Source organism: Manis javanica, chromosome 4 (genome assembly GCF_040802235.1).
Source record: "Manis javanica isolate MJ-LG chromosome 4, MJ_LKY, whole genome shotgun sequence".
NCBI classification, from domain to species: domain Eukaryota; kingdom Metazoa; phylum Chordata; class Mammalia; order Pholidota; family Manidae; genus Manis; species Manis javanica.
The window spans coordinates 28,015,402-28,042,479 of NC_133159.1; positions in this window are offsets into that span (position 1 = coordinate 28,015,402).

Genomic DNA, 27,078 nt, shown 5'->3' on the forward strand with positions numbered 1-27,078 from the left:
CCAGTGAACAACTCAGGAGGCCCCTCTGCTTGTGGCTCCCGGTTGGAGGAGCACATGGTCTGGCCAACAGGAGGCACTGAGAGGAGGGAGAGGTTGGCGCATTTGCTGCCTGGCTCCCTGGCTCCTTCCTGCCTCTACCTGAGGGCGCAGGTGCTGCAGGAGCCACACAGCCACACACACAGCCCTGCTTCCTGCTTCCTGGCTGGGCCAAACCCATGTGCTGAGGTGCTGGGATGACTTCATGCAGCTGGCATGAGACCTGGGGATGAGCTACTCTCTGCTTCCAGCTCAGGGTCATCAAAAGTGTTATAGACTAAATGTTGTGACCCCCAAATCAGACGTTGGAATCCTGTCCCCCCAAGGTGATGGTGTTAGGAGGTGAGACTTTTGGGAGGTAACCAGGTCATGAGAGTGGAGCCCTCATGAATGGGATGAGTGCCCTTGTAAAGAGACCCCACAGAGCTCCTTGCCCCAGCTGTCACAGGATGACACATTGAGAAGTGCACAGTCTGCAACCCAGAAGAGGGCTTTGCCAGAACCCAGCCATGCTGGTGCCCTGGTGGACTTTCAGCGTAAATGGCTGTTGTTTATAAGCCCCCCAGTCTGTGGTACTTTGTTATGGCACCTGAGTTAACAATGCAGAGGGGACGGGCTGGCATGGGTGTATGGTGGTGGGGACCATGTTCAGGGCATTTGCTGGGGGAGGGGTCATGAAAGGAGGCTAGTGACCCTGAAATGGGCCCTTCTGTACAAGCCAACACCTGGGCGTCACGAGTCCCCAGTGCCTGTGACTAGTGACCGGGCTCCTCCCCTCCCCCACTCCAGCAGCTCAGGACCAGGTGGCACTGGGTCCTGGCCTGTGTGCGGCTGCCAGGAGGGTGGGAGCTGGGGAGAAGGACGCTACAGGGACAGTGACTTGGAGATAGATTCATTTTTCTAGCTCCTGTAAGGCAGTGAGGGAGGAGGCACAGGCAGAGGAGGGCCTTTCAGGACCCATTTTTTTTCTGATTCGTGACGCATAATGCAATCAGATGACATTTAAATATTCATAAAAAAGGATGCAGATGTGAGTGTGAGACTGGTGGGTTAGTTGGGGAGGGAGGGAGTGAAAGAGATTGGGATCCGCATGCAGCCTTTTATGGAACCACAGGATCTCAGAGTGAGAAAGGGCATTTAGGATCATTTAGTTTGACCTTTAGCTGATGCAGCATTTCTTTACGACCCCTGATGGGAGGGGTACCCTCCCTGCCACAGACCTGCGGCTTGCTCCATCTCAAAGCAAGATTTTTCTGTAAAGATGGAATAATCCCTGCTCTAGGGAATTTTTCCTTAGACTGAGCAAAAATCTCCATCACTACCCCTATTTGCCTCCCCCAGTGGTCCTAGCACTGGGCCCTGGGACCACCCAGGTTGTGGCCACTCCAGATGTCCCCTGACAGCCCTCAGGGATCTTCAGCAAGTGACTGTGTCCCTTCCAGTTCCACATGAAGCAGCCCTCAGCTCCCTTGACCCTTGGCCAGCTCTTTCTTGGGGTGCTCTCTCTTGGGGAGAGCCCTTGTATCTGCAGATTAGTACCTGTACAGTCCAGGGGATTGGGTCCCCACATGTGGACGTCTTGTCTCCTAGCTGGGGAATGGATAAAGTTTGGCTTTCTGGGGAGCCAGTGGGGGAGAGGGGGTGGGGAGGGGAGGCAACACTAGTTTGGGGATCAGGAGTCTCGGGTTCTTGATCCAGCCTGAGTAATGCTGGTTGTGTGACCTGGAGGAAGTCACTTCACCTCTCTGAGCCTCAGTTTCTTCATCTGTAAGGCAGAGATACTTCCCTTACAAGGATTCCATGAAGGTTCATGAGCTGGAAAGAGCGGTTTCCCTGGTGGAAGGGCCAGTATGCTCAGCTGTGTTGTGGCCTCTCTGGACTCTCTTGAAGCAGAGGGAGACTTGAAGGCACCTAGATATCCAGGGTCCATCCTTGGAGGCTCCAGGTGGCGGCCAGTTTCAGTGATTGTTATGGAGAAGGCTTGAGAGGGGGACATCTTCACTACTCAGTGGTGTGGCTGGAGCATTGATGCCTCTGCTTGCAATTGGACAGGAGGGAGGTCTTGGAGGTGGGGGAGGGGCGGCGTGGAATAGATGGGACCAAACCCAGAGCTCCAGGGTGTGGTTTGGTTCCCCCACAGGCTTTGTGATCTTGGGCAAAAGTCTTAACTTCTCTGACCTTCAGTTTCTCCATCTGAAAATTATAGAGGACAAATAGCCAGAGCCATCTGGAATGTTCTAAAGATCAGGAAGGCATTCAATGGCTCAGTGTAACAGAAAATGAACCTGAAAGGTCAGGGCCTCCAGAATGCCAGGAAGGAGGCATTGTGGCTCCTGAGAACCACGTGGGGCCATGGGCAACTGGGGAGGGTGCAAGAAGGCATTGAACTGGCCAGGTGCAGCATTGTGCCTCCCAACCTGGGGGCAGCAGCAAGGAGGCAGACCCCATTGCATGCCTGTAGAACCCAGGGAGGATGGGCCATTAAAGGCCCTAGTGTAGCTTCCCACCCAGTGTGAGAACCCCCACTCCAGACCTCAGCTGAGATTCTTGGCTGATGGGGAACTCACTGCCTCCCATAGCAGCCCCTGGCATTGCCAGAGGCTCTGATAGGAACTGTCCCTCTGCTAGACTGAGTTCTTTCTCCATGGTCCTGTCAGTTTCTCTGGCCCCAGACAGGCTGGGGAAGGTTTAAGATGCTTCTACCTTCCAGGCTGCAGGCAGAGGAGATTGCAAAACAGAGCAGTGCACAGCTGGAAGGACGGGACGGCCCCTTCTGGGCCTCCAGCTGCCCTTCCAGCACTGCTCAGCAGTCTTTCAGGTGCTCGTGATGGCTCCAAACCAGCGCTGCTGCCCTGAGCCAAACGCCTTCCTGGTCCGAGGCTGGTGAGGCTAGGCTGAGGCCCCTTCCTTCCTTCCCCTTCCCAGAAGACTTCTTGGACCCAAGGCTCCCCATCTCCTGTCCCACCACACTCATCTATGTCTTATTTTGCCTGACATCCTGCAGGCTTTGGGACTGATATTCACACCCACGTTTTTTGGACATGCCTTTCACTCGGAAAGCTCCACGCTCTCCTGGTTTTCTGCCCACCATCTGGTCCCAGCTTCTCAATCTCATCTTTTGCATTAAGCTCTTCCGTGTTGATGATCCCTAGAGTTGATGATGTGCACTTGGCCTCCTTTCTGCTCCTACACTCTTCCTGGGTGAGCCCATCCAGTGGGCAACTAGGATTGCCATCCATGTACCAAAGGCTCTTGAATGTACCTCCAGCCTGGCCTCTCTCCTGAGCACCAGACCTGCATATCCAGTTGCCACTGGCCATCTCTATTTGGGTGACCTTCTAGCTCACTGTGTCCAGCATATGTTCATTGTCTTCCACCCCAGGCTCTGTGTCAGGGAATGTCAGCTCTATCAACCCAGGTTCCATGAAATCTGCAACCCACCCCTTCTTTGATGCCTTCATCTGTTACTTTTCTACTTCCATCCAATCACTAGGTCCTGCCAAGTCAAATATCTCTTGGCTATGCTCCTTTCTTTCTATTTGTGAATACCTCTGCTCTACTCCCAGCTAGATTATTGACACAGCGCCCTGTTGGGGTCCCAACTTCTAGTTTCCTGATCCCAGCAAAGTCAGGAGTACTCTGCCCCAGGGAAGAGGTGAAGTGTCTGCAGATGTCAGTGGGATAGGCCTCTTGAACCTGGGATGGATCTGGAGTTCTGGTTCCTTCTGAATTGGGGCCTGGCTTTGCGGAGAAGGGATATGTGCACACATGTGCACACACGTGTGTGTGTCAGCATGTGTATGCACACATGCATATGGGTGCACGTGTGTACTGTGTGTGTGTGCTCTGGAGGGGCGGCTGATTTAGGAGGGGCTCCTCTCCCCAGGATCCCCAGAGATGTTTCCCAAGAGCCTGTCTCCTGCCTGTCACCCGCCCACATGGGAGAACAAAGCTCTTTCCAGCTGACTGCCACTCATGTTTGCTGAGACAAGAGTTGTACATCTCAATTTTTATCACATAAAATGAGATAAAGAATGCTGGAATAGATCCCGAAGAGACAATACTGTGGAGAGTGACTATTCCTTTGCTGTGGAGTCCCCTCGTCCCCGCTGTACCTTCCCCAAGAGCTGTCCCTGTTGAGATGTCAGCACCCTCTCTTTGGGGCCCTCAAAGAGGGTGTTGTGGCTCTTACATTTTAAAACAAGGAGAGTTAAATGTGCCACAGCGGCAAGAAAAGCGGTTCCAAAACACGTTGAGTGTTCACTGCCAGCTCGTGCCTCTCGCCTCCACAGTCCTGCCTTTATGTAGCTCCCCTGACTAGACAGAAGATGTTTTCCTTCTCAATTAGGATAAATCCACAGCGTCACGCCTGCACGGGAGGTGACAGCGCTGGAATTAGCCCTGGGGGAGGGGAGGGGAGGCAACAGAGGCAACAGATGTCTCCCTTGGCCTTTGGTTCCAGCCCCGGCTTGGCCTAGGTGAGCATGCCAGCTTCACTGGCTCTTTCTCTCCCTCCCACTTTCCTCCCTCCCTTCTTCGCTCCACTGGCTCATGCAGTAAACGTGCACTTGAGCCACTTCCTGCTCTATGCCAGTCTGCTTGGTAGATGTGAGGATTCAGAGGAACAAAATTTGGTTCCTGCCCTGCGGGAGCTCAAAACTAGTCAGACAGATGGAGCAACAGGTAAACCCAGATGCGAGCTGGGCTCTTCCTGTTCCTTAGGATCTAGGTCAGATTGATTTCTACCCCCGTTCAACAGACTGCACACCCAAAGCCTTCCAAGACTCCTGCCTAGTCCTGAAGGGCTTCTCTAAGCAGTAGTCAGGAGCGCAGACTTCAGGCAGACTGCCCGGGTTCAAATCCAGCTCTATCCCCTGTTCAAGGGCCACAAGTGGTTCAACTGCTCTGTGCCTCCGTTTCCATATCTTTAGAATGCAGATAGCAATAATACCTACTTCATAGGGTTGTTGTAAGAATTAAATGAAGTAGTTCAAGTGCAATGCTTAAAGCAGAGCGTGGCATGTTGTAAATACTACGAAAAGATTAGCCCTTTATTCTCATTGTCATTTCTAGCTCTGTGCTCCTGCTTGCACTGAATTAATTCAGTTTGTGCATCTTTTCACACTCCTGCTGGCACTGTCAGTCCCACCCTGAGTCAGCCTGGACATGGACCTCAACCCTCTTCTTTATGCTCTATTAAAAAAAATCAGCCTCACCACTAAAACAAAGCATGCCTGGGCATACAAAGTCCCTGTGGGTAGCAGACATTTCCAAAGGATGGTGAGAAGAAGGGATTACAGATTGCAAGAATGCTAGCAGAGTAAAAGCCCATTTTTGATATTTCCATTCCTAAAAGCCCCTCAGTCATTCCCACCACCTGAGCGTCAGCCTCCTGCTACACTGTTGTATTATTTTCTCCTCTGCTCTTTTCCTCTCCCCACTATCTCCAAATTCCCACTTATTTCCCATGCAGAGCAGTTTAACTATCTTCTTTGGTTCCGTGTCTTCTGTCAAATCATACCCTCCAGATGCTACCTCCCCACCAGGGCCATATCAAGGTGTTTTCTTATACAAAGACGTTTGCTTCCCTAAGAGGAATTCTGGTGTCAGATGTTATATCAGTCAGGACCCAACCAGGGAAAGGGAAACCTCTGTAAACAATTAGGGCAGAGGCATGTGATGCAGGGCATTGACTGCACAGATGATGGGAGGTAGAGAAGCCAAATGGCACCAGGGCATAATATCCTGAAATAACATTCATGCTAGTAGGGTGCCACTGTCCCAGGCTCCCCAAGTCTCCCCCAGCCTCTCCCTTCTGTCCCCTCCCCCATGCTCTGGGAACTAAAGGGTTAATGATGGTCTCATGGGGAACCTCCAGAGGTCAGCCCCAAGGTGCCCTTCCGATTGATCCATGCCTCTCCCACACTGGGTGCTCAGCGTGTGGGCCTGCACCCCAAGCCTGGATAAACACAGCCACAGTGGAAACAGTCTGGAGCAATGTGAAGCTTCTGAGATGGTTGAAGCAAAGGAGCAGCAAAGCAGATGTGGACCCTGGGAGCCGGAACAGGACCGGTGAGACCAGAGGCAGGCAGATTGTCAGGAGGCTGTGGCCAACCGTCCGGGGAAACATCCCATCCGACCCCAGTTCGCTTCTTAGTCCTGCAGGAAGCAAAGGTGTGTGGAGGGTGCAGGACAGCACACCCTCCCTGCCAGGATGAGATGTGGGGTGGGGGGGCATTGGCCCATCTTTTTACAGATAGGGAAAGCAAAGCCCAAGGTTTGCCCAAGGTCATCGAGCAAGCAAGGAATGGTGCTGGGGCTCTCTCCCCACCTCCCCACCTCCCTGCCGAGACCTGCACAGTACCACCTGCACACTGGAGTCAGGGGGAGAAGCGGAGAGAGGGGGATGCGAAGGGGAGCAGGACCTTCAGACTCTGCTCGGGGAGACAGCAGAAACTAATGAGATCTCTGCAAGACACAGCCCTGCGGGAAGAGGCCTTTGAGTGGCTGCAGAGGGAAGAAGGCACAACTGAGTGGTCAAGGACGCACACAGCCCCCCTCTGTGAGAGGAGGGGCGAGAGGCTATTCGCAGTGGTGAGAAGCATTTATGGGCTGGCTGTGGGGAAGAGACAGTCAACCTGCTCTCAGTACAGACCTGACGCAAGGGCCTTGCTCTCCTCCTGTTGACCTCAACAAATTGTATAAATGTGCAGCCTGTTCAAATTAAAGGCTGTCATACAGAGATGGAGCATTCAGTCTTCTTGGGTCTCTTGGGAGGAATCTGGTTCTTGTTTAAAAATTTACAGAAATGGACTCTGTGCAACTGAAGCAAAAGGCATTGGTTGTAAGCCTTTGAGGTTCTCTCAGACCCAAGAGGGGACATAAGAACTGGCCTCAGAGGCAGGAGACAGCTAAGAGCGATGGTGGGCTAGCCCAAGGGAAGGTATGTGCTCTCCAGTCTGGCCCAGTTTGGGGTTGTGCAGCTGTGGTCGGCTGACCTTCAGCTGTTCCCTTGGCCATGGCATCCCTCCAAGCATCACCTTCTGGCTGAGCTGAGGTCCCGTGCCCATATCCTGGCTGCACGGCAGTCAGGAGGAAGAAAAGCTCATCTTCTGGACTAGAAGGCAGTCACTTGGAATTTTTTTCCCACTAAGACAATACTCAGGGTGGGAGAGGTGGCCTCATCCTACTCCCTGAACCCCCAATAGGGGTGATATTAGAAAATAGATCTTGGGGATTCAAACTCCAACAAATATTCATTGTGCCTCTTATTGGGAAGCCACTGAGGCCCAGAGAGGGGAGGCACCTGCCACCGTCATGTAGTGACTTAGGCTTCTGTCCTGCTGATGGTTGAATTGTATGTCTCCCTTCCAAAGGTATATAGTCTGGGGAGAGAACAAGGTGGGTGGCCCCGTGGATGGCCTGGCACTGATTCTGGACACACTTCCTCCCTTCCCTCCCCAAGCATGCAGGAACTGGGGTGCTCAATGCAGGGCCTCCCCTCCCCTCCTTCAGCTTTCCCTGGAAAAAGTCCTTTCTGTGTAGGGACCTGGTGGCTATGGCACAGCCTGGGCACAGCGGTGAGGTGGACCCCTGGCATCCTGAGTGGGCTGGGGGTGGCAGCAGGCATGCCCTGCTGTGGAAGGAGAGGGCGCTGTTGGTGTGGCTGGCCCCATGCTGTTTGGACCGGGCAGAGAGGAGTGGTGGGAGGGAAGAGGGGCCACTGACAGCGGCTCCTTGGGCCTGTCCTGGGTCCCTGGGGACCCCCTCCACCCTGTGCCCCCGTCCTGGTCCCAGTGCTGCTCGCCTCCTCCCCGCCTCCTCCCTCTTCCTTCTCTCCCAGGGACGTGGTTCTCACTTAAGCTGCAGCAATATCTGCTCAGGCAATCATCTCTCCCCTCCACTTTCCTTTGTCAGCTGGTCGCTGCTCACTCTGCAGCCAGGACATATTTAAGAGAGAGAAACTTTAAATTGAGTTTGGAAGAGTTTAAAGGAAAGAAAACAAAACCTCACTATTATCACAGGTGGGAAGAAGGCTCCTGGCTCCTGGTGGAGAATTGCAGGCTCTCCTTCATCTGGGAGCCTGGAAGAAAATCATCAAGTTTTTTTCTCTCTCCTTCCTCCTCTCCACATCCCCATCACTCCTGCCACCCATGTGCCAGGTTACTTGGATAGGCAGCCCCCTCCAGGTCAAGGTGGCCAAGGATTGGCCCAGCCCCCTGAGGACAAGATTCCTCACATTCATTCAGCAGGGCGTGGGGGCTCTACAGCGTGAGGGGGACTCTTCCATGTCAGCATCCTAAGCCTCTCATTGCAGGGAGGGGCAGTGGGCTTGGAAGGAAGGAAGGAGGCAAGCCCAGCGACCACCCGCAGGCTGCCCGAGCCTAGAAGGTCCAGGGTTGTATGGTTCACTCCATTTCCTCCTCTTCCCTCTGCTTTCCATCCTCCAGGGCAGGCTGGGCAGAGGGTAAAGCCATTTATCAACACCGGACTGGGATACGGAGCTTGAACATACCAGGGGTGGTCTTCAAGTCCTCCGTTAAGTTCTTCCTCTGTCCCTCTGCTGGTTTTAGGCTACTGAGAGCACAGATCTCCTGGGCTCATCTCGAATGGCCACCTCTAGAGCATCGGATGGGGAGAGATGAGCCCGGGGCTGCCTCTTACTCAGGTGCTGCCTTTCCCTGGGAGGGCACGAGGTGGATGGTAAGGCTGTTCTGCTCTAGGCATTGGGACACACATTTATTCTCCTCTTCTTTCCTTGTCTCCTTTCAGGCCTGTGGTGAGGATTAAGGGGCAGGGATTTGGACTGTGAATGTGGCAGGAGGTGCCAGCCCACTGTTCACTGTTGTCAGCCTCAGGTTGGTCCAAGATGCAAACTAAGTACCTATGCCCCTCATGGTACAGCATGGGCCCTTGGACAGCAGCTGGGATTGGGGGCTAAAGCCTCAGTACTTGGGGAAGCCCCTCTGTGCCCCCTCTTGCCCAGCCTATGGCAACAGCTAGCTGGTTGGAGTTCAGAGGTTGTATGTCTGTAATCTGTCTGAAGCATGAGCTACTATTACAAAAGCACTTATTATGGACCAGGTTCAGTACTATGAGCATCACTGACATTGTTTCTCTCTCTTTTTTTTAACTGGGGGAAAATTTACATAACATAGAATAAACTGTATTAAAGTGTATGTACTCCTCTGCTTATCACAGCATTTTTTACAATAGCCAAAATATGGAAGCAACATGAATGTCCATCAGTAGATGAATGGATAGAAAAGATGTGGTGCATGTCCACAAGGAGTATTACTCAGCCATAAAAAAGAGTGGAATCTTGTCTTTGCAACAACATGGATGGACCTAGAGGTTAGTGTGCTAAGTGAAATAAGTCAGACAAAGAAAGACAAATAACATATAATTTCACTTCTATGTAGAATCTAAAAAACAAAACAAACAAAACAGAAATAGTCTCATAGACACAGAGAACAGACAGGTGGGTTGCTGCAGAGTAAGGGGTGGGGGAAAGAATGAAATAGTGAGAATGTTTGATATCTTGATCTGGATAATGGTTACATGAGTGTATATACATGTCAAAATTCATCAAGTTGTACACTAAGATTTGTGCATTTTATTGTATGTACCTCAATACAAAAGTAAATAAAAAATTAAAGTGTACAGTTCAGTGGCATTTAGTACATTCACAATATTGTGCAAACATTACCTCTATTAAATTCCTCATTTCACCTCTCTGAAAGGAAACTCCATATCCATTAACTCCCAATTCCCTGCCCACACCAGCCTGCCAGCCCCTGGCCCCTGGCAACTGTTAATCTGCTTTCTGTTTCTGTGGCTTTATCTCTTGTAGTTACTTCATAAAAAAAGACTCATACGGTCTGTAACCTTTTGTGTTCTTTAGCTTAGCATAATGTTTCCAAGGTGCATTCATGTAGCATGGATCAGAGCTTTATTCATTTTTATGGCTGAATAATACTCCCTTGTATGGGTATACTACATGTTATGAAGCCATTCTTCAGTTGATGCACATTTGGGTTGTTTCTACTTTTTGGCCATTGGAACAGTGCTTCTATGAATGTGAGTGTAAAAGGTTTTGTTTGAACACCTGTTTTCAATTTTTTGGGTTATATACCCAGAGTGGAACTGTGGGCCATATAATAATTGTGTGTTTAGTTATTTGAGGAACTGGCAAACTGCTTTCCAAAGCAGTTACACCATTTTACATTCTTACCAGTGATGTATGAGGGTTCAGGCTTCTCCACATCTTTTCCAACACTTATTTTCCTTAAAAAAATATTGTAGCCATTTCAGTGGGTGTACAGGACAGTGCCTCTTTGATTCCTTGCAGTAGCCCCCCAACAGGCACTTTTAAGTACCCCACTACACAGATGACAAAATGGGCCATTAGAGAAGGTAAGTTAACATGTCTAGGCCATACAGCCTGTAATGACCAGGTCAGGATTTGAACTCAGGTGTGCTGATTCAAAACCAAAGCCCCTGATCACCAGGCTAACTGTGTCCAACCTTCACTGGCAGCAGGTTCTGCCTTGGATGTGAGGAGGGATAGAAAGGTACAGTCAAGAAGCTGAACTTGAATAAGTCACGTTAGGCCCTTGAGTCTCTGTTTTCTCATCTGTCAAAGGGAAATAATGATGTCTGCTCCACAGGGTCCATGAAATAGTCCATGGGTATGAACTGCTATGTGGCTGAAGGGGACTGTCATTTACTGAGGAATCAATCATTGTAACACAAAGGAAGCAAAGACTAAGTTAAAACGTTTGCTACATTGCTTCATAGGCAGACAGACAGTCAGACAGATAGACAGGATCTTTTGAAGGACAGCTTTGAGATGTGGAGAATATGAAAAAGCATTAGCGTTAATATTAGGGTACAAAGAGTTTAGGTAGGATTATCTATATATATAATTAAATCTTTAACGTTCAAGTGATAAAAGCTATCCATGTTTATTTATTGTTGGAAACCAGGAAAATACAGGAAATCACAAAGAAGAAAATTAAAATGGTCCACAGTCCCCTCATTTACTAATAAATCAACACTGTACTGGGTTTCTGCCCAGTTTTCTCTCTTTAGGCATACCTGCGGTGGAGGGCTTCCAGCTCATGCTAAAGCTTTTCCAGCTCTGGGACTCAACCAGGCTGTAGCATATCTGATGAGCTGGTGGTACAGGGCCACCGCCATTTCTTCTGGGTCTGAAGTGTCTCTTGGAAGGAAACTTATCCTGGAGGAAGAGGCAGGTAGGCAGGGCTAGCTCAGCATCTATGAACTCCAAGACAGATGGAGCTGGGTCCGAATATGAGTTCCAGCATTGGTAGGTGGATGAACTTGGGCCTGTTTCTCTGCTTCTTAATTGATAAGATGGGGGATAATAATGGTGTCCAATTCATAGATTGTTGAGAGGATTAAATGAGATGACAATACATGTAACAAAGTATAAACTACAATATTTTCATATCCGGAAATTACTAGCTATTTCTCTGTATAGATAGAGACAAAAATGGTGCAGAGCTCCTTTGGGAGCTATTTAAGTCTTCTTCTGAGTAATGTAAATGTAAGGCTGGTGGGCAAACTTACTGAGAGGTAACAAAACCTTTTGGGGTGTGCATATATGTGTGTGTGTCTGTATGTGTATATGTGTGTGTATGTGCTGCATGATAATAGAGCTGGTATCTTGGATGCCCAGGTGGTGCTGGCAGGGCTCAGACCTGCTGCATAGACAGGTTTTGACTTGGAAGGCAGGACCATTCTTCAACTGGGAGGGCCATCCTGTTTCTCGCTCCACTGGTGTTGGAAGTAAGTTTGACCCTTCCTAACTGCATAAGCCCCTGGGGCTTTGGAATATTACAGAGGGGATGGGGACAGAGGCCTCAAGGTGCAGTCATTGGATCCAACTATTAAGATTGGTAGAAAACATACTAATAGATGTATCTGCCTTTGCACCCTTGCCTGCTGAGCTGGTTCGTGCTGATCATACATACCTAGAGTGCTTGCTTGACACACGGAAGGCATGCAATGAGTGAGAGTTTGTTACAAGGCCTTGGGGCTATGTGGGAAAGGTAAGGCTGAACATACTGTGGATTGTGACTCAAAGTTTCCCAAGACCCAGCCCAATGGACTCCTGGGTATGTGCCTGGGAAGGAGGGAAGGGACTTAAGCAAAAATAAAAAGCAATTTGACTAAAATCCCCATAAGACCTTTGGGACATTAACAGCTCTTTTTTGACATCCCACTGAGAGACAGGAGTTTGACCTGCCTGCCACCCTTCCCTTCTTCTGGGGGATCTGCTTCAACTCCTACTCCAACCCTGGGGTTCAAGTGGGAGCTACCAATCACAGGATTCAACCTTATAACCACATGGGTGAGCACATGACCCAGGTCCAGCCAATCAGCAATCCTCTCTGAGAATTTTAGGGAAAAGGATCACTCTTTCTCTGAAGACAAAGCCATGAGATGTGATCCTTGAAATTAACGGTGACAACCTCTCGCACTGTGTGGAAGAGCTCAGTCCTAGCAGGAGAGAAAAGAGTCAACACATCGAAAGAAGTAGGGTTGAGAAATAGAGTGAGGAGGGTTTGGAGGGCAGTCCCCGTCCTGGCTCTGGTCATGTCTGTAATCCACGTACACCTCTCTACTTCCCATGTTTGGTCCTGTGAATCAATGAACTCTTCTTTTCTTCTTGTTCCAAGTTGAGATTCTAGAATTTGAAAGTCCCGACCAGGCTTTGGTACTGGATGATTCAGTGCATTGATGGTAGTTCTGGCTGGAGAGGCTGGAAGCTAAGGGAGGGTAAAGGTGCCTGCAGAGGGGCAATGCCCAGCAAAGTGGGCTTGTCCCTGGGGAAGAGCAGAGACACCCAGAGGAAGGCAGGGTTGGGCAGAAACAACAGAGAGTTGGGAATGGGTTGAAGCGGGGACATATATAACTAGGCAAACTAGAATTGTGAAATTTATCACATGTACGTTCGATACAGTATTTATTCTCTTTATTTCCACTTGACTTTATACCTTGGGCATCTTCCCTTAAAATTACATATGGCTTGAAAATGTGATTTTTAATGACCTCATAGCATTCTGTCATATGAATCGCACACAATTTATTTAACAAATCCCTTCATGTAGGGGATTGTAAGTAAATTAGTTTCATTTTTTATTTGTTTTTATTCTTTATTGTGTACTATGTTGCTAGGAACCTTGTTGGAAATAAATCTTTGTGCACGTCTCTAATTATTTCCTCAAGAGAAATTGTTATAAATGGAATTGCTTTATCAAAGGGTCTGGACATTTTAAAGCCTTTGATCCATATAAAAAATTGCCTTACAGAACAGTTCTGACAATTCACACTCCCACCACAGGGTAGAAGAATTTCTTTTCCTCTGAAGCTTTGCCAGCCCCAAGTACTATGGTTTTTTAAAAGCTTGGCTAAGATGACAGGAAAAATACATATCTCATTGTTTTAATTTGAATTTCTTTTGTTACTAGTGGTGTTGATATTTTTCATATATTTATTGACAATCTGCAGTTTTCTATTGTAAATTTCCTATTTATGTTCTTTGTTTCTTTTTCTAATAGGGTTTTTGGGTTTTCGCATTGATTTTTAAGAGTTATTCACATCGCCTGTCATCTATGTTACAAGTATTATTTACTAGTTGCTTAAGTTTGTTATTTGATTTAAAATTTTGATCTATGTAATGGTTTAATTTTTATGTTTTCAGACTTGTCATTCTTTTGGTGCATCTTTCTGAGAAAGCTGTGCTTAGAAATACCTTCCTTACTATAAAATCAGATAAATATTCACCTATATTTTCTTTTGGTTCTTCTAAATTTTAATAGTTTAAACTTATTCATCCATCTAGGATTTGTTTTGATGAGGCTGAGATAACTATTTTTTCTAAAATAGTAAACAGTTGCCCCAATGGCATGTGTTACTCAATCCATTCTTTTACCACACATATGAAAGGGCATATTTCATCTACTGGATTATTTTAAGAGCTAGGATCTGTTTCTGAGCTTTCTGTTGGATTCCTCTGGTTTATATGGCTATTATTGGGCTGTAATATAATTAAGTTTCTGTTTTCTGACCTGAACCAAGAGTCCTTATTTTACAATAGGGAAATTTAATCCAGTTATATTTGTTGTCAAAATCCGTCGTGTCATTTTGCATTTTCACATTGTTTTATTCTTTTTTCTGCTCTGCCTTGCATCTGTTTCATCCACTGCTATATCTCTACCTCCTAGAGTAGTGCCTGGCAAGGAGTAGGAATAAGCAATTTAATATGCTTATTAAATTGAGGGATATGTGAATTTGATATAGGATAAAGATGGCCATTTAAACAAGTGGAGAAAAGATAAGTAATGTTGAGTCAATTGAATTGCCATCTGGAAAATAAATAAATGTAGATTCTTACCTCATATCATGCACATAAACAAATTTCAGATGAGTGAAAAACTCAATCTTTACAATAAACTACGTAAATATTAGAAAAAATGTAGGAAGATGTATTCATAACAGTGGGATAGACAAGATTCTCTTAAATACGATATAAAACACAAAGGCCACAGAAGAATAGATTGATTATTGTGTCTATATCAATATAAAAAATTTCAATAAGACAAAAAAATACTTTAAACCAATCTGAGTGAAGCAAAGGACTGGGGAAAATACTTGTTATATGTACATAAAACACAGAATTGATAATCATAACAAATAATAAGATCAGACAAATAAAATCATACAAAATCTAAAAGAAAAGTAAGCAAAATGAGTACAAAATAGGGCAAAAGATGTGAATTGGTAACTCACGGAGGGAGAAATGGCTAATAAACCCCTTAACAGAGCATTTTGATAATTGGGTATGAACACTAAAATGACAGTGAGACACTTTCCCCCCATTTGCTTGGCGAATATCAAGTATTGAGTTGTCTGGCCTCATAGCAGAGACAAGTATGAAACTGGCATCATCAAAGAGAGAATCCATTAAAGTAAAAAAATGCACATATTCTCTGACCCAGAAATTCCACCTCCTGGTGTTTTACCCTTTGAGAATTATTCTCACACACGCAAAATGAGGCAGGTATAAAGATGTTTCTCCCATCCTTGTAAAATGAAACAATTGTAAAGATCCTTACTCCCATCCTATGGAGGAATGATGAAGTAAACTGATGAATATCAACGGCAAGGCTTCTGAAAATATTTGTGCTCCAAACCTCTCTGTAAGTCTGATGACATCCATGGGTTTCTTCTCGGAATAATATTTTTAATGTTAAAAGAAAGCACAGAGGATTACAAAAGAAATGAATTATATTGAACACAATTATCATACTTTTTAAAATATTTGATACAGTGATACATATATTCTTTTATTAATATGGTTAATATCAAGATCTAGAGACTGAACTTTACTACTGAAAATTTGAAGTTAAATGTAAACAATATTTTGAGATACTTGTAATGACTATAATCTGATGTGAAAATATCTGTGATTTCTGTTGGTGGTAATGCTGATTCTACTATTGTCTTGCCTACTGTATTAGTTTCTTATGCTGCTGCAATAAATTACCGCAAACTTAGTTATGTTATCTAACTTTATGGAGGTCAGAAGCCTAAAATCAGTGTCAGTGGGCTAAAATTAAGATGTTTGGAGTCTGCCTCCCTTTTGGAGGCCCCAGGAAAGAATCTGTTTACCCTTGTCTTTTCCTTCTTCTAGGGGCTTCCCCCATTCGTTGGCTTGTGGCCCTGCATCCTTGACTTCTTCTGTTGGGACATTTCCTTCTTTAACTCTCCTGCTTTCCTCTTATAAGGATCCTTGGGATTACACTGGGCCCATTGGGATAATCTGGCATAATCTCTCCATCTACAGATCTTTAGTTCAATCACTTCTGCTAAATTCCTTTTGCCTTGTAAGATCACATATTCACAGATTCCAGGAATTAGGATATGGACATCTTTGGGGGCCAATTTCCCACCTGTGATGTGTACATTCATAGCTAAAGGGAATGCTACATTTTAATTAGAGTTTAGTAAAAATGAAGATGCAAATATTTCCCACTCAAGTTCACAGAGCTCTTGAACCCTACACATGAACCCTAGATTTATAGTATTAATATCTATTAAAAACTGCCATCCAGAAATGTAGAGATTAAATGTACACTCTTTGTAACAGGCTGTAAGGATGTCTATTTCCCTCAAGCTATTACCTATACCAGGTTTTATCATTTAAAAAAAAGAAAAGAAAAGGAAAATAAGAAAGAAAGCAATAAGGTAGGAAGACAGGCAGGAAAGAAGGAGGTAAGGAAGGAAGGAAATACATTTCTCTGTCAAAAAGAAAGGGGAAAACATACATATACCTGAGAGCTTGGCTTTTTCTAAACATTATACTACCCTTTAATCTCCAAACCCATTAGAAATTTCCATACAGTTTTTTTGGTATTTATGACTCTAGGGCAGAGGTTGGCAAACTCTCTGAAAATGTTTAGATAACAAATATTTTATGCCTCTCAGGCTATCTGGTCTCTGTTGCAGCTACCCAGCTCTGCCATTGCAGTGTGAAAGAACCATAGAAATTTGCAAACAAATGAGTGTGGCTGTGCTGCAATGAAACTTTATTTACAAAAGCAGGCAGTGGGCCTGATTTGGCTTACAGGCTATAGTCTGCCAACCCCTATTCTTGGGCAGCACTGTACATTAAAAATATAAATGCAAATCATATATGTACTTTAAAATTTTCTAGTATACATTTGAAAAGGTAAAGAGAAATAGAAGAAATTAATATATTTTACTGGATTCAGCACATCCCAAATATTATCATTTCAACACATAATAAACATAAAAATTACTGAGATATTTTACAGTATTTTACTTTGCCATATGTATTCAAAATCTGGTATGTATTTTATGCTTTCAGCACACTTCAGGCACTCAAGAGTCATGTGGCTAGTGGCTTGCATTGGACAACATAGTTTTAGAGCACAAATCTAAGCCTGATTTTGTTTTTCTTTGCAGAAATGAACTTTATTCTATAGGACCTCTTTGAGGATCATTTTTTATGCTAAAAAATTACATTTAATTAGGGTGTGTTCCAGCCTTACATTTTTTTCAATATTTTTGTCTGCTTTTTAGGGATTCTTTTCAAACTGTAAACTCAAGAGTTTTTAATGGAACACATTTCCTCTATCATATTGTTGTTGATTGCTTTGGACCTATTGTTGGAGATATTTTAGGAGCACTAATTATTATAAATTAGATCTCCATTATTTCTCTTTTACAGTTTTAATTTCTTTATCTTTTTCCTTTGTATTCTGGGGAAACTTTAAAAATTGGTCCTTTACATCACTGATTCTATATTTCTGCACTATGGTTTCTTGTCCTAGTTACAGTCTTTCCTTATCTAGCCTTCTTTTTATTTCTGCCTACCTCTCAGCTAAATAGCACCTTTTCCATTTAAACCTTTTTTGAACTTACTTTCCCCCCTTCTTAAAATTCAATTTATTGAGCATATAGATGAGCTTATTCATTTAGTCCTCTGTTGAAAACTTTAAAATATTCTTTAAAGGTTGTGTATTAGCCAGCTATTGCCACAACAGTGCTGTGTGACAACCCGCCTAAAATGTGATAAACCATAATAGGTATTTATTCTCATGACCGCAAATCTGAGGGTGCCTGGGTGCCTTTCCTCAGCCTGTGGGCCTGCATGTTGACGAGGGTGGCCCTACTCTATATCTCATTTTGAACCAGTGGCAACCTAGGCTATGTTATTTTCTTGATGGAAGTCAAAACGCCTCGAGAGGCTAGAAACTGTGACTCTTAAAGCTGAGGTTCAAAACTCACACATTTTCCTTTCTACCCACACACCATCGGCTGGAGCTAGTCATTGACCAAGGCCAAATCCATTGAGTGGAGTTTTAACACTTTGTTCTTTATCACCTGTTTTAAAGAGTCAACTTATAAAACTACAGCCATATACGACTATACTCCTATTGGAGTGGTTAAAGTAGAACAGCTGACAATATGGAGTGCTGATGAGGAGGTGGAGAAACTGGACCTCTCACGCATTGCCATAGAAATACAAAATGATGCAGCTCTTTTGGAAAATTGTTCAACAGATTTTTATAAAGTTAAAACATACACAGACTATATATGACCTAGCAATTCTATCCCTAGATATTTACCCAAGAGAAGTGAAAACTTACACTAAATTAAAGAAGTCAAAAGGCTACCCACTGTTTCATTCCATTTATGACATTCTGGAAAAGGAAAGACTAGAGGGACAAAGAAGTGAATTCTAAAAAATATTGAAAACACAAGCTGGGGCCTTTCTAAAAATGCCTTCTGTTTCCTCTAGGAAACTGTTTTCATAGAAAGCCTCCTCTCCTTAGTGTAGCTGTTTATACTATATTATACTATATTACCACTGTTATATTTCATAGCCTGTATTGCTGGATTTTTCCCCCTTTTTAGCTTTGAATGAAGAAATTTCTATTTAAATCTGGTGTTTAATCATAATTAGAGAGCGGATCTTCCTTGGTTCTTCTTGATCGACCTGGTTGTCAGTTTTCTGTCTGATTTCAAACAAGGTCAGGTCAGTCTTCAGCACAGGCTTTCCTGTCAGTCACAGCAGGGCCTGGCCTGGCTGGCTCCTCTGTAGGCTAGGCTGGCACCAGGAACAGTGCCCTGGGCTGTCACCTGCAGGGCCAGGGAAGCAGGCCTCAGGCTCAGGGAATCAGGGTTCAGAGATGATGTGTGGTATCTTCAGTGAGGCTTGAAGGAGAACTCCTTTGAGGAGAGCGGCCCCAAGACAGAGGAGACCCAGGCCTCCAGGTGCCCAGGCCAGGTGACAGCTGAGCCTGAATAAGATGGAGGGCCAGAGGGGGCAAGGCTGAAGGGCTTCAGACAGGAGAATTCTCTTGCCTGGCCTTGACCAGGAGTGCGGCCAGGGCAGGGCAAGGGGGTCACCAGCCCTAGGGCTCTAACTCTGCCCAATTTCTTCTTTAACTGAAAATCTCTTGACCCTCCCCCATCAGCCCCAGCATGGGTGCCCAGCCATAGAGTACACATCCATAATTAGCAGATTTGTGGCTAAGAAGGTTGCATAATTCAGCAGAGATGAGCTCCTTAAAGGAAGCTGATGGGTTGGGCTGGTGCTCCGGCTTCCTCCTCCTGTTTCTGCAATTATCTCTGGACAATCAGTGACTTCCTTCCACCCTGTGGTCTGCTCTGAGTGCGCAGGCAGCCTGCTGGTCTCCTTAGGCTGACCTTTGGCTTGGAGGCCGCCGCAGGGCAGTGGTGACATCAGGGCTCAGCCAGGACTAGAGCAGGGTCAGTATCCCCTCCCTGGGCATAGAGCCCCCCTTGAGCTCCAGCTGTGGCTCACTTATTCCTGTACGCCACTCACTTTCCTGGGTCCAGCATCCAGCTTTGTGCGGCTGTGTGTGATCTTGGAGAAGGCCCTTCTCCTAGACCAACGCTCCTCCGTCAACCAGCCATGGAAGGGACTGGTTCTGGGAAGGGATGAGGACTGGGCTGGTGGGTCCTGAACTGAGAGGGGGAGGGAGAGTCACCTTTTCCCCCTGGGCCTTGTGTTTGTTGGGTCTGGACTGAGCTGAGCTGGCCTCTGCCTTGTGGAGGCAGGAGGAGGCCAGGCAGGAAACAGCCACTGAGGGACCTTATGTGCGTGTGCTGGGCCTTGAAGATTTAGAAAAGCCACATCTAATAGTGGCTGTAGGTTACTACATGCAGCCGTGTCCCTTCTGTTACCTGAAGCCTTATCAAACACCCCGGCTGGTCTCAGATGTGTGGGGAGTGAAGAGAGAGCCTCTGCCCTGTTCAGGGCAGAGTGGTGAGGGGGTGGCTGGGCCCTGCTTTCGCTTTTGTGGGTCACAGGGGAGGCTGGCCCTGCAGCAGGGTGAGAGGAGGCACTGAAGAGGGGACTCCAGGGAGGGTGGGGGTGGGCGTGTTCCTGAGGAGACCTGGCAGCACCCTGGGGCATTTGAACTGGGGTAGCCTCATGGGAGGGTAGGTGTGTTGGTGGGCCAAGTTATTGTAATTTAAGAAGTCCAGGGAATGAGACCTCCTTTTGTGGGCTCCGGCTGAGGAGGTGGGGAGGTTCTCTGGCTGAGGTCCCTCTTTGCCCCGCGGAGTTCTGGGGCGGAGGTATGAACTCAGGGCTGCAGGAGTGGCTCCTTCCGTCCCTGGGCGGGGGCCTCTCCAGAGTGGCTGGTGTCTAATCTCAGGGGGCACATCAGTGAACATCTTTGTTTAGAAACTTAGTTTCTCAGACTATTTCTTTAGCACCAATACCTAGAGTAAAATATTTGGGCCAAGGCATAGGCTTTAGGCTGTGGCAGCAGAAGCCCCCTCAGGCTGGCTTATCAAGACCACACAAGTGAGGGTGGGGGTTTACCAGCTCGTCTCTAGTGGAAAAGCCCAGGGCACAGACATGGCTTCTGATGTGGGGAACCCCAGCCTCCGTCAGCGTGGTCGGGCCTTGCTCTCCCTCCCTCCCTCTCCAGCTAGGCTGTCTCCCTGGCACTGGCCCCGGGAGGCCCCAGGCTTGAGCCCTGCCAGCGCGGCCATCTGACCAAAAGGAGAATCTCTCTTTCCTTTTCAGTCTGCACAAGTCCTGGGCTGAGTCTCCCTGGACCAGCTGGTGTCCCTGAATCCGACACCGGGGCTGGGAGAAGCAGCACCTCAATTGGCCAGTGCTGGGTCATATCTTCTCCCAGAAGCTGGAGGTGTTGTCCGTCCAGAACAGTGGACCGGGAGCGAGAGAAGGGGCTCCTCAGGGACAGTCGGGGTTCTATTGCCAAAAGATGCTGCTCGGCAAACCCCGTGGATGTCTGCTACTAGCAGAGACTTTTCTAACCTGCTCAATATTTCTTCACGTTTACCTTAAGCAGCCCTGTGGGGGAACTGTTGGAGCAGAGGATGAAGGAAGGGCAGAAATCCTTGGGGGAATCATTTATTTGTTACACATGGATTGACAACCACTGCATGCCAGAAGCTGCTGGGAGCTCTGGATGAAGAATGAATCCATGGGCTGGGCCTGCTCTGGGCCCAGGGGACCCAGCAGTGAACCCTGCAGTTACTGCCTGCAGAGAGCTTCCATTCTGTGTGGCGGGCACACGGCAGAGGAATCAGACAGTTAGCAGGTCCCGGGGTACCCCAAAAGAATGGAGGAAAGCGGTGGAGGGGGAAGGTGAGACTTGGCAGGAAGGGCTGGGCTTTGGAGAATGAGGTATGGTTGATAAGACAGGAGGCACCTGGAGAAGGAATGTTCCAGTGAGAGGAGGAAACAGCCCAGCAAAGGTGTGAAGACCTGGGAAAGGGCATTTAGTAATTTCAGGTGGACATGTGTAGCTGGCAGGTCGATGGACAGGCTGTGGGGAGACATGGTGAAATCTGAGGCCAAGATAAAGGACAACAGTGGGGAGGGAGGGCCTTGCCAAGGGGCTTGGCCTTGATCTCAGGCAATGGGCAACGGAAGCCAGTACGGGTTCTGAGCGCAAGAGTGATTCTTGCAGGTGTGTGTGGTCAGAGGCAGCTGGCAGTGTCCAAACCTGCTCAGGCTGCCACAGCAAAAACACAGGCTGGGCACTGCAACAACACGTGGTTTCCTGCAATTCTGCAGACTGGGAAGTTCAAATTGAGGAGCCAGCCTTTCGGTCTCTGCTGAGAGCCCTCCTCCCGGCTCATAGACACCGACTCTCGCTGCGTCCTCACCTGGCCTTTTCTTGGTGCAGGTGCAAGGGGAGAGAGATCTCTCTTCCTCTTCTTACAAGGCCACTAATGCCATCATGAAGAGTCTGCCTTCCTGACCTCATCTCACCCTTGTTACCTCCCAAAGGCCCGTCTTCATGTCCCATCACACGGAGGGGGTAGGGCTACAACCGTAACAGGGGCATCTGGCAGGCCCAGAGGCAGGGGGACCAGATGACCTGTGGAAGGTGAAGGGTCGCCTCCCCTTCCTCCCCTCCTGTCTCTGTCCTGTTCCCCACCTTCTTCTGTCACCACCCTCCCCCTTCTTCCCTCTTCCCTTCTCTCTCCTTGAAAGGTGGGCCACTGCCTTCCTAGAAATAGAAGTTTATGGGGAAGTTTATCCTTGGCACAAGAGACATCTGCCTCACTCCAGAAAATCCCGGGTAAATAAATCTAATTAAATCTGTTACTGTTCACAGAGACTAGTTTTGTGGGCAATTGACCTGTTTTATTTATTATGTAAACCATCATGAAACCCAAGCTCCATATTATTTATGCTAATGGAAGGGAATAGGTAATAAATCCCGCCTGAGGATGTGGCAGACCAGATGGTGTGGTGGCACTTTGATGGCTGTGCTGAAGGAGCCCGGGCCAAGAGAGGGGCCGGAGGTGCTGGGAGGGGTGGTGTGGAGTCCTGGAGGCAGCCTGGCTCTCAGTGACTCGCAAAGTGCTGGTGAGAAAAAGGGGCTTTTGGGGTCATCTCCCTCACCTGTCTCCTCCTCCCTCTCAGAGGAAACTCCAATCTGTGTTACTCCCCTGGGGGAAGTGGGAATAAAAATAGACGGTGCACTTCCCATGTGCCGTATCCTAGGGCAGGCTCTGCCACCCACATGATCCCACTGGATTTCTGTAACATCTCTGAGAAAAGGCCGTATTTGTCTTATTTTGTAGGTGAGAAAATGGAAGCTTAATGTCAGAGCTGGGGCTTTGAACTTGACGTGTTTGCACAGCAAGCCATGGGTCTTGCCAGGGTGCACGGCCTTGGGTGAAACAGATGCAGGAAGGAAGGAAAGGCATGTACCAAGAGGAGAGAAAGGAGGAGAGCAGGGCAGACGGAGGGGCAGCAGGGGCTGAAAGGGAAACGGAGGAAGGCAGGAGGTTGGGGGCAAGCAGAGGGGCAGGGGCAGGAAGAGGGGGAAGGAGGAGCCCCCTGCTGCCCGCGGGTGAGCTGGCCTTGGATCTTCAGCGGGGATGAGAGTTGGGCTATTACGTGAGGGCAAGTGCGCAGACTGTCCACGAGCAAGCAAGGGCTCTTCCCAGTTGTGAGGGCAGCTGCCTCTTAGAGAAACTGAAAAGCAGGGAACTTATTTACAGCTGAAGGCTGAGAGCTGAAGGCTGAGAGCATCATCTCTTCAAAGAAAGGAAGAAAGGAGCATAGTTCAGGAGGCAGTGGAGAAAGGTCTGAGTTTACAGGAGGCTTGCAAGCAAGCGGAGTTGACCACCAGCCTCCAGCTGCTCTTCCCCAGCCTGCTCCACCCTGTGCGGGTGACACCAGGCAGGCACATTGCTCTCTTCTGCATGTTGGGTGCAAATTCCTTTTTGTCTCGCTTGCTTTGGGTAAAGGGGCCAAAAGTGAGGAATTTAACCCCCAATGTTGTTCGACTTATTTTCAAGGCACAATTGTATAGAGAAATGTATAGAGGAATAAAATTATGTAGCAAAGGCATTGGGCTCCCGTGTGGTGGTGGAAAGGGTTTGGACTTGCTGTATGAACTTGAATGAGCTGTGCAGCATCTGTGAGCCTACATATTCTAAGGGAACAGCAATGCCCACTCTCAGCGCTGCTGATGAGAAGAGGACATGGAACATGTCGGCATGGCACCTGGCACAGGGGGGGTGCTGGCAGAGGCTGGGTTCCCAGGGATGTGCTCTCTGAGGTGGGGACTTTTTCAGGGGGTTGTGGTGGAGGGAAGGATGCTGCATTAGGCAGAGGAAGGAGTTGAATACTGATGCAGTCACAATGAAGGCCTTAGTTCATAGGGGGCTCTGGAGCAGGGTTGGACTTGCAGTGGGGTGACCAACTGACCTAGTTCACCTGGGACCTAAGAGAATTCCCAGCGTACAGGGCTTCCAGTGCTAAAACTGAAAAAGACTTTTTTAGTGCTAAAACTAAAAATAGGCAAACTTGGACACACTTGTCATCTTACCCTGCAGAGTTATCCTGCTTGTGGCAAAGGGGCTGGGCCTTGGACGTGGGCTGCCTCCAAGGAGGGGACTTAGACCCTGGTCGGGGTACTCTCTCTGGCTGAGGCCAGTTGCTGGAGAGAGACTCTGCTGTGTGAGCCATCAGTGACCAGCGCTCCAGGCAGTCAGGGGAATGGGTGTCTTGTTTTTGGATGTAGAATCTGAGTTCACACTACAGTAGCCACTATAGTACCTTGGTAAGTGTGATTATCTCTCCACTGCCTGGGATGGAGGGCAGGGTAGTTATAAAAAGTAGGTTCGATAAGGGGTCACAATGCTAATCAGCTGCTGTCATCTTCAAGAGCTCAGGAGGTCTCCAAACTTTTGTCTTTTGTGCAAATTAAGACCCAGTGCTTCTACTGCTATGCAGAGCCTCTCAGGGTGTGGCCCCCAGGCCCAGGAGGGCTCCATTACCAGGAGTCTCTTGGAATGTCAACCTGGGGTGGTGGAATGATCACATTCTTAAACAGGAGATCCTTTTGCTTTTCTCGTGGTGGTTATTCTTTCCTTCCCCTAGTCTGGGAGTTCCAGGCTATCTTTATCTCAGATAATTAAAATAATTAAAAATATAACAGTTGACATTTGTAGAGCCCTTACTAGTGTCAGGTCCTGTTCTAAGTGCTGTACATGTAATACATAATGTTATCCTCCCAGCCATCCTATCAGGTAGGTACAGTTATCCCTATTTGCCAATGAAGAAACTGGAGCCCAGAGAGGTTAGGAACTTGCTAAAGGTCACACAGCTAAGAAGTGGTAAGACCTGGATGCAAACCCACTCAGTCTGCTTCCAGAACCTGTGTTCTTCCCTGCCATGTGAAGGACACCACTAGGATGAGACGGTCAAATGGATGCAAACTCATAGTTTGTTCCTTCTGGCTGTTTTGTTCCTGCATCCTTCAGTAATAAAAACAATATTAAAAATAATAATAGGTGCAATTTGCCAGGTACTAACTCTGTCAGACACTGGGCTGATTGCTTTACCTTCATCACCTCTTTAATTATTTTCACAGACCCATGAGGTAGGCTTTCTGATTAATCTCATTTTATAGAGGATTGTCACTTACCCAAGGTCACAAAACTGATGGGGCAGTTCTGGTTTCTTATCTCTAGGTAAAAGGCTCTCACAAAGTTAGTGGCTTAAAACAACCACCATTTTTTTTTGTCTCACCATTTTGTGGATGAGACATTTAGACAGGGCTTGGCTGGGTGATTCTTCGGTCGCATGTGGCATTGACTGGGGTCCCTTGGTGGTATTCGGCGGATTGCTGGTCTGGTCTGGAGGACTGTGATGGTTTTTCTCTTGTGCCTGCTGCCTTGGTGGGCCCAGCTGGACCCCTCTCTGGTCTCTGTAGTCTCAGGGCCTCCCTGTGTGGTTACTGGGCACAAGCTGGGCAGCTGGACTTCTAAAGTGGCAGCTCAGAGCTCAACGAGCAAGTGCTCCAGAAGGCGGGAAGTGGGAGCCGTCAAAGGCCTGGACCTGGAGATTTCCATCCTGTTCTTTGGTCAGTTCAACCACAGAGGTCATCCATGTGCAAGGGGAGGTGATTTAGACACCCACATGGGAGGTATGTCAAAGAACTTACTGCCATTAAATCCACCACACAGAGTGAGTCTGTCCATCGCCAAAGGCCTGTGTCTAATGGGCTCCCCACATGCCTCTCAGTCTTGCTTTCCATGCTTCTCTGGTGCCCTGTAATCCCCTCACTGCAGGGTGCTCAGCCTCCAGACCTCTGAGGGTAGCCACCAGGACAGAATTGTTTGGCCATCTCCCTAACAGCCTCCTGTCTTTCTCTGCCCCTTTGCTTACCTTCCCTGCCTGCACTCTGGGCCTCCAGACTGCACGGCAGCTTTATCCTCAGTTGGGATGTGGGCCCTGGCAGAGGTCTGGGCAGACCCATGGGGTAGCACAATGGTCCAGAGGAGAAACATGCAAGGGCAGGTGGGGGGCAGGGTCAGCCTGGGTCAGTGCTAATGCTGGCCTTGGGAAGCTCAGCTACAGTCAGCTGGTTGTCATGCCCCTGCTGAACACTTCCCATGGCTCTCATTACCCTCTGGCTAAAGTCCCGCATGATCTGATCCCACCTACTCTGCAACCTCATTCCTCAGCAGTTGCACCTTGTACTTCCCTCTCTGGCCACATGTCCTTTTATCTGGGAGGATGTAGGGGTTGAACTACTGTAGCCATTTTGAAATCATGAGAGGCCTGGGAGGGGAGCTACCAGGGAGAAAATGGAACTAGAGAGGGATATGTGTGTAGGAAGAACAGAAACAGGGAAAGAATGAGAGCCTGGACAATTGTTGAGATCTGGATCAAACCATACCTGAAGCTTTATCAAATTTGTCCAACTTGTCAGCCTCATGAAGCAACATATTCTATATACATCTACGCTAGTTTTAGTTGGGGTTTCTGTCAATTGCAACAAAAGAGACCCAATGATGGTGGGTTTGCCGAGACTCAGCCTGGATATTCACGCTGGATACTCAGCCCTGAGTAATGGCAATGCCTGTCTGCTCTGGGGTAAGAGCATAGCACCCATGATTGTCTTGGCTGGAAGGTCCCAGTGAATAATGGGGAAAAAGATCCAGAGAGGCAAGGTCACATGTGAAGGGAGTGAGGTCTTGACTTCAGTTCAGTGGCCCTTCTACCATTTGAAGTGCCCAGAAGGGAGGAAATCTCAGACCTGGGGCTGTCTCCTGGGGCCCCCTCTGGTCAGCACAGAAAACTGGAGGACCACGAGGCTGAGGACCAAGTAAGTCGGGTGGACAGCACGTTTTCCTGGTTAGCTCACTGTATTTGAGCCACACAGGTTTGCTCTGTTTCTGGAATGTGCCAGCTGTTTTTGAATCAGGGCCTTTGCACATGCTGTTCCATCTGTGTGGAGAGCTCTTTCCACACTTTCCCTCTTCATGCTATCCCTCTCTCATTTCTCAGGCCTCAGCTTAAATATCACTTTTTCAGAGAAACCTTTTCTTATCTGCCTTCAAAAGTTCAAAAAATATTTATTGAGTAGCCACTTCTCTAGAGGCCAGTTGTGAATGAAACTGATTGGAGCTTATATCATTCCTGGGAGTGCAGGCAGATGGGTG